Source organism: Saccopteryx leptura, chromosome 3 (assembly GCF_036850995.1).
Source record: "Saccopteryx leptura isolate mSacLep1 chromosome 3, mSacLep1_pri_phased_curated, whole genome shotgun sequence".
Taxonomy (NCBI): domain Eukaryota; kingdom Metazoa; phylum Chordata; class Mammalia; order Chiroptera; family Emballonuridae; genus Saccopteryx; species Saccopteryx leptura.
In genome coordinates, this window is record NC_089505.1 from 239,609,523 (window position 1) to 239,616,804 (window position 7,282).

General features: G+C 38.5%; 1 pseudogene; it reads left to right on the forward strand.

Annotated features, from left to right (window-relative positions):
* The first annotated feature begins 870 nt into the window (after positions 1-870).
* Positions 871-5,891, forward strand: LOC136397867 (T-cell surface glycoprotein CD1b-2-like; annotated as a pseudogene).
* The last annotated feature ends 1,391 nt before the right edge of the window (positions 5,892-7,282 follow it).

A 7,282-nucleotide genomic window follows, 5' to 3' on the forward strand; every position in this document is an offset into this window, starting at 1 on the left:
TCATATACTGGTAGCAAATGTAATTTTCCTTGTCAACAACTTCTATGATATTAGATAATTTTGCTTGAAGTATAAACTGTAGTATTTACTTTATTTGATTTTAAGATATGGGTCTGCTGTACCATTGTTTTGGCAAATGTTTTAAATGCTTTCCTTTTAGGTCCCCGGCCAGGTAGCATATCATCCTGATATGTCAAGGTTGCAATTTTGATCTCTGATCAGGGCACATGTAATAATTAATTAATTAATGCATAAATAATAGGAACAACAAATTGATGTTTCTGTTTTTTTCTCTCTCTCCTCTATCTCTAATCCTTCCTCTTTTTAAAATCAATTAAAAAGTGTTGGAAGAACTAAAAACATTAAAAAATGGAAAAAAATATGCTTTGCCTTTTGTAGATGTTCATCAACACACATCCACACACAAATGTGTGTTTAGGGAGGCCAGACAAAAGGATAAAATGAGAAAGAAGAGCCATTGAGAATGTGCAAGAGAAGAGAGGGCCATGTGGAGAAAGATGGAGGTTGGGTGGATGAACCAAAAGAATTTTTCTGAATTAAGGCAGGCAGTTGTTTCACAGTGCCTTCTGATTTAAAAGATGTTACAATAAAAGATTGAGGAAGTAAAATAACCTTTCAAAACCATATGATGGCTTTTTCAAGGTAGTATAAAAAGGACTGAGGTCAGAAAGAGGAGGTAGAAGCCAGGAGAATATGAAGAAATTCTGTTAGTCAAGGGCTGGAGTGGAAATGACAGGCAGAGTGGGAGGGTCAGGGTGTGGGAGGCACAACTTTTCTCTGATGTTCAACATAAATGAGGCAGAGTTTTGATCCTTGAAGAGGAAGTCACTATAGAGGACTGAGGAATGAACAGTTTACTGAGTTCAGAGAGCAAACACCTGCTGTAAGAGGCAGAAGTTGTGTCTATATCACCAGGAGGCGAAATGTTGCTATTGCCACTTCTGTTGCTAGCAGATCTCATCCCAGGTGCTGACAACAAGGTTGTACACAAGCATGGTAAGAGTAACTCTGACTAACTCTGGGTGTGGGTGGTATGGATGAAAGCATGCTGTGCATACACCTGAGGGTCTGGGTCAGCCCATCTTCAGTCCTCTTCTTCTATTTTGGAGGCTGAGGATGGAGCCAGAGGTCCTGACACAGGCAACTGTTTCTGCCATTTTGCTGTTCAAACTCTATTTCTTTTATTTTTTTCTGTATCTTTCTGGGATTTTTTTCACTTTTTCTATTCTTCTACTACCCACAGCTTTCCAGGGTCCAACCTCTTTCCATGTCATCCAGATATCATCATTTGTTAATAGCACCTATGCACAAAATCAAGGCTCAGGCTGGCTGGGAGTTTGAATTTGATTTGCAAATTCATGGCTGGGATAGCGACTTGGGCACTGCCATTTTCCTGAAGCCTTGGTCCAAAGGCAACTTCAGTGATGCAGAGCTGACTGAGGTGGTGGAAGCTTTCCGAGTTTATTTCATCGAATTCACTCCAGTAGTACAGGGTCGTGTCAGTGAATTTGAGTTGACATGTGAGTGCTGTTCTATGATCTGTGGAGATAACCAATAATTCCTCTCCCTCTCTCTCTCTCTCACTCTCTCTCTCTCTGTCTCTCTGTCTCTCTTTCTCTCACTCTCTGTATCTCTCTCGGTTCATGCTGTTGCACCTCAGGATCTTTCTCTTCTCCTTCCCAGTTTATCTAAATGTGCGCACACTCATCTCTAGAACAGTCTTCCTCTTAGACTCCATAACTACACAGGGTATTTCAGATTCTTCCTGCTTCTTGCACCCTTGTATGATAAAGAACCCCTTTCATTTGTGCACAAATTTTCTCTCTTAAACCCCAAGCAAGAAGCCCTCACTTTTCCTACCCTGTCCCTGAGTGAACCAAAGTGTGACTTAGTTTTCAGTCCATCTGCTCAAGCATCTCCTCCCTACTCCCTCTTTTTAATGTATTTCTCCCGTTCATCCTGGAATGTGTACTTTCTCCTGACTTCATCACCTGGCTCCTCACATTACGCTCTTCTTTCTTCTTACCCACTGTATATTTTCCACCACTTTTCCCCTGTTCTTTTCTATGAAAAGGTCTCTGAATAGCCTTGGCTGGGTTTCTCAGTAGTTTAGAGTGCTATCCTAATATGTTAAGTTTGCAGGGTCAATTCCCAGTCTAGGCACATAGAAGACTCAACCAATGAGTGGATATGGGTGGATAATAATGGATGTTTCTTTCTCTTTCTCCCTCTCTCTCTCTCTCTCTCTTTCTGTCACTCCCCCACCCCATCTCTGAAATCAATCAATCAATAAAATTTTTTTAAAAATCAGCCTCTGAATATAGTCATACACTTGACAGTGAGGACATGTTTTGAGAAATACATTGTTAGACAATATTATAGTTGTGTAACTATCACAGAGTGCACTTAAACATACCTAGATAGGATAGCCTACTACAAACCTAGGGTATACGGTATATATTTTGTATCAAGGATAATATACTACACAGCATATTGCTGTACAAAAAATATGTATCATTAAATCAAACAGAAGAGTAAATTATGCTATCAAATGATGCAGTAAACATGAGAGGTATAAGGCTATTGCTGGTATAACACAACATACTCCTTTACAACAAACTTTTTTGTAAGTAGGAAGCATGCATTCTAAAATAACAAATAAAATATTTTATACAATAAATACATATACTAGTTACATTATCTATTACCATTATCAAATACTATGTACTATACATATTGCATTATTATTTTCTTATACAACCAGCTGCATTGTGGTTTTTAACACAGCATCTCCGCAAACACATGAGCAATGCATTATGTTGTTAACGATGGGCACAATATCCGTAAGCAATGGGACATTTTCAGCTTCATAATAATCTACAGGATTACCCTCTTGTATGTAGTTTGTTATTCACTGAAAAGTCATTTTGTGGCATGTGACGGTATTAGATTGGCTCTTGGTTTCTTTCACATCTCAAACATTTCTGCTCACCCAAATCAAATGAGTAGGTTCTTTCCCCATCTCTTTCCTCCTTATTGGCTTTTAAATATGTTTTTCTCTTTTTTTTCTATCCATATCCCTTTGAGATCCAGGCTATTGGTGGCTGTGAGCTGCATTCTGGTGAAACCACTGTAAGCTTCTGGAGGGCAGCTTTGGGAGGAGTGAATTTAATGAACTTCCAGAATGATTCCTGTGTGCCTGCTGCAGAGGGTGGCAGCAGAGGACAGAGGTTCTGTGCAATTCTCTCTCAATACCAAGGTATCTCTAATATTGTACAGAAGCTCCTGTCAAACACCTGTCCTCGATTTCTCTTGGGTGTTCTCAATGCAGGCAAGGCGGAACTGCAGAGACAAGGTTAGTCCTGTTTTCTCTCCAAGACTTTTCTATTTCACTTTCCATCACTTCTTTAAATTCTAAGGGAGGAGTTCTCTAAGAGATAGAAGCTTAATCAATAAGTTATTTTGATTCCAAAGTAATGGGAGGGGTCACTGTTCAAACTTATGTTTTTTTCAGTCCCTATGCTCTAATTAGAGTCATAATGTGACACTGTCCTGCTCCTTTCTGCCCCAGTGAAGCCCGAGGCCTGGCTTTCCAGTGGCCCCCCTCCTCTGCCTGGTCATCTGCTGCTGGTGTGCCATGTCTCAGGATTTTACCCCAAACCTCTACAGGTGATGTGGATGAAGGATGAGCAGGAGCATCCAGGAACTCGTCAAGGTGACATGCTTCCCAATGCTGATGAGACGTGGTATCTCCAAGTAACCCTGGACGTTGTGGCTGGGGAGGAGGCTAACCTGAATTGTCGAGTAAAGCACAGCAGCCTGGGAAGCCAGGACATCGTCCTCCACTGGGGTGAGAAAGAATTGGCCCTGGACAAAAATGGAAGGAGATGGTCCAAAAACATGGAGGGAGGGGTGAGCAAAATGCTGAGACTTAATGGGTGTGACAGAGAAACAAGGAGGGAGGAGAGAGAAAAAGAAAGAGGAAGAAAAAATAAGTGAGACAGAGAGATGAACTAAGGTAGCAATTTTCAAATGGTGTGGCACAAGATTTTTTAAAAAACATAGTACTTGAATATTTAGTTAGGGGTGCTGACCTCTTTTTTTCTTAGATTGTCATATTTTAAAAAATGACAACAGCCAACACAGTGATATCTATCTGTCTGGTGTGAACGGATCAAAATTTTATCTATTTTTTTTTATCAGGTCAGCATAAAATATATTTTTTGGTGTGCCACAGAATATTAATTAGTGTGTGTCATTTGGTAAAAAAGAAAAGTTGAAAATCACTCACTTAAGATATAAAGGAGGTAAGAGTCACAAACCTATTAATTGGTTGAAGTGACACAAGAAGAAATGATAGTAGATGTGGATTATTGTGTTAGAGAATCTGACAGGGGAAGTTGGATACACCCTTCAATCAAAAGCAGGTGAATGATAGAGCTGACACTCAGGTGAGCAAAGGAAGGGCAGGGGACTCAGGAATGGAGTTTGCAGTGACATCTGTGTGTCTTTTCCCAATTGCCAGGACATCCTACCTCTGCAATGGTGATAACTTTGGCAATAATATTACCCACCTTCATTCTTTTGATATGTCTTACATTATGGTACTTGAGGCAAAGGTAAGTTTTTAAAAATCTTTCTTTTCTGGCCTAACCTGTGGTGGTGCAGTGGATCAAGCATCGACCTGGAATGCTAAGGTCGCTGGTTCAAAACCCTGGCTTGCCTGGTCAAGACACATATGGGAGTTGATGCTTCCTGCTCCTCCCCTCTTCTCTCTCTCTCTCTCTCTTTCTATCTCTATCTCTCTTCTCTAAAATGAATAAATAAATAAAAATTAAAAAAGTCTTTATTTTCTGTTCACATCCCACTCTTTTATGCCATTTTTATTTATTTATATCACTTCAGCCTCAATCTTTCTTTCATTTATTTTTTAATTTATTAGGTTGACATGGCTCACCAAACCATACAGGTTTCAAGTGTCAACTCAATATTACCACCATCAGCACTCCGCATCCTGCTCCCTCTCCCCAGCTCAGTCTCTTTCTGCCCTCCTCCCCCAACCTCTTCAACACACTTTCCCTCTGACTACTGCCACTCTGTTGTCTGTATCCATGTGTTATCTGTTTATGTTTTAGGCTAATCCCTTCACCTTCTTTGATCCAGTCCTCTCTTCCCCTGTCCCTCTGACAACTGTGTCCCTGCCTCTGCACTTTCTCCCACTTCCCACCTATTTTATGTTAATCTGTTTTCTAATTGTGGTAAAGTATACATGACATTGAAGTTATTATCTTAGTCATTTTAAATGCATAGCTTAACAGTATTAATTACACTTCCATTTTGTGTAGTTAATCTCTAGTACTCTTTTCATCTAGAAAAACTAAAGTTGTATACCCATTCAACAACATCTTTTCATTTCCTGGTCTTCTAGGACCAGACAACCAACATTCCACTTTCTGCCTGTATAAATTTGACTACTCTACATACCTCATGTCAGAGGAATTGTTATTTGGTGGTATTTTTATGACTGGATTATTTTATTTAACATAATGTACTTATGGTTCAGCTATGTTGCAGCATATATCAGGATTTATGTTCTTTTTAAGGAAGGCTGAAGTATATAGTCTATTGTATATATATAACATGTTTGTTTATTTGTTCACTTGGCAATGGATATCTGGGTTGATTCCATCTTTTGGTCATTATGAATAATTCTGCTATAAAATTGGTGTACTAATTTGTCTTATGTAGAGCTAAAACTGCTTGTGTTCTTAACAGGTCATATAAGAATATCCAGTGAGATTTCATCATGTCTCCTTTTCCATTTGGAATAAGGATCCAGAAGACCAGAAGCTCAAGTTGTGAGCCCAGGAGTCAATGTCATCATATTTAATAAAATAATTATCATATTTTATCAACTCAGAGTTTTCATTGGTTGTGAGATATATCATAATTTACACAGTAGCATAAAAAGAATTAAGAATGATAAGATGGTATCAATGGTGGACTCCATCCAGATTTCAAAGACATAAGATGTGAGAAAGAATATATGTTATAATAGATAAAATAAAGTACAGGTGGTCCCGGACTGACATTTTTTTTTATTTTATAATGGTGTGAAAGCGGTACATATTTAGTAGAAATGGTACTTGAACTTTGATTTTTTTCCTTACCTACACACATGGAGTTATGAGATCATGAGAATAAACCACCAATATTCTACTGTGTGTTTATTGTGTTAGATGATATATCTCACATGTAGGCTAATCTGTTTTGAGCACGTTTAAGGTACATGAACTTAGTTATGCTGTGCAGTAGGCTACTTACATTAAATGCTTTTTTTTTATCTTTTTTGCTTTTTTTTTGTAGCAAGAGATAGGGATAGACAGGGACTTTCAGACTGGAAGGGAGAGAGATGAGAAACATCAACTCATAGTTGTGGCACCTTAGTTGCTCATTGATTGATTTTTCATATGTACTTTGACTGAGGGGCTTCAGCTGAGACTATGACCCCTTGCTCAAGCCATTGACCTTGGGCTCAAGTCGGTAACATTTAGGTCAAGCCAGTGACATTGGGGTCATGTTATGCTCAAGCTTGTGACCTGGCACTCAAGCCGGTGAGCCTGCATTCAAGCCAGAAAAACCTGTGTTCAAGCTGGTGACCTCGGGATTTCAAACCTAGTTATTCAGCATCCCAGGCTGATGGTCTATACACTGTGTCACCACGTGGTCAGGTGTATTCATGCTTTTTGACATATAATATTTTCAATTTACCTGCAAAAAGTGAAACCTTTACTTCTTTTTTCCCAGTATGAATGCCTTTTATTTCTTTCTCTTGTCTGTTTGCTCTGGCTAGAACTTTCAGTACTACGTTGAATGAGAGTGGAGAGAATGGACAGCCTTGTATTGTTCCTGATGTTAAAGGAAAAGTCCTCAGTTTTTTGCCATTTAATATGATGTTCACTGATAGTTTGTCATAAATGGCCTTTATTATGTTGATATTTTCCTTCTATACTGATTTTGTTGAGTTTTAAACATAAAATGATATTGTATTTTATTGAATGCCTTTTTGCATCTATTGATAGGATCATCTGGTTTTTGTTCTCATTTCTTCTAGTTTCTTATTCATTGCTCAACCTTCTCTTGATTTCTTTGCCATAGTGCATAATTATATCCTAAAATATCTTCTGTCCATTTTTCTCAAAAAAATATACTTAATACAAAGCAGCAGATTTTAATAATATTTGAGAAACTTTGTGTTATG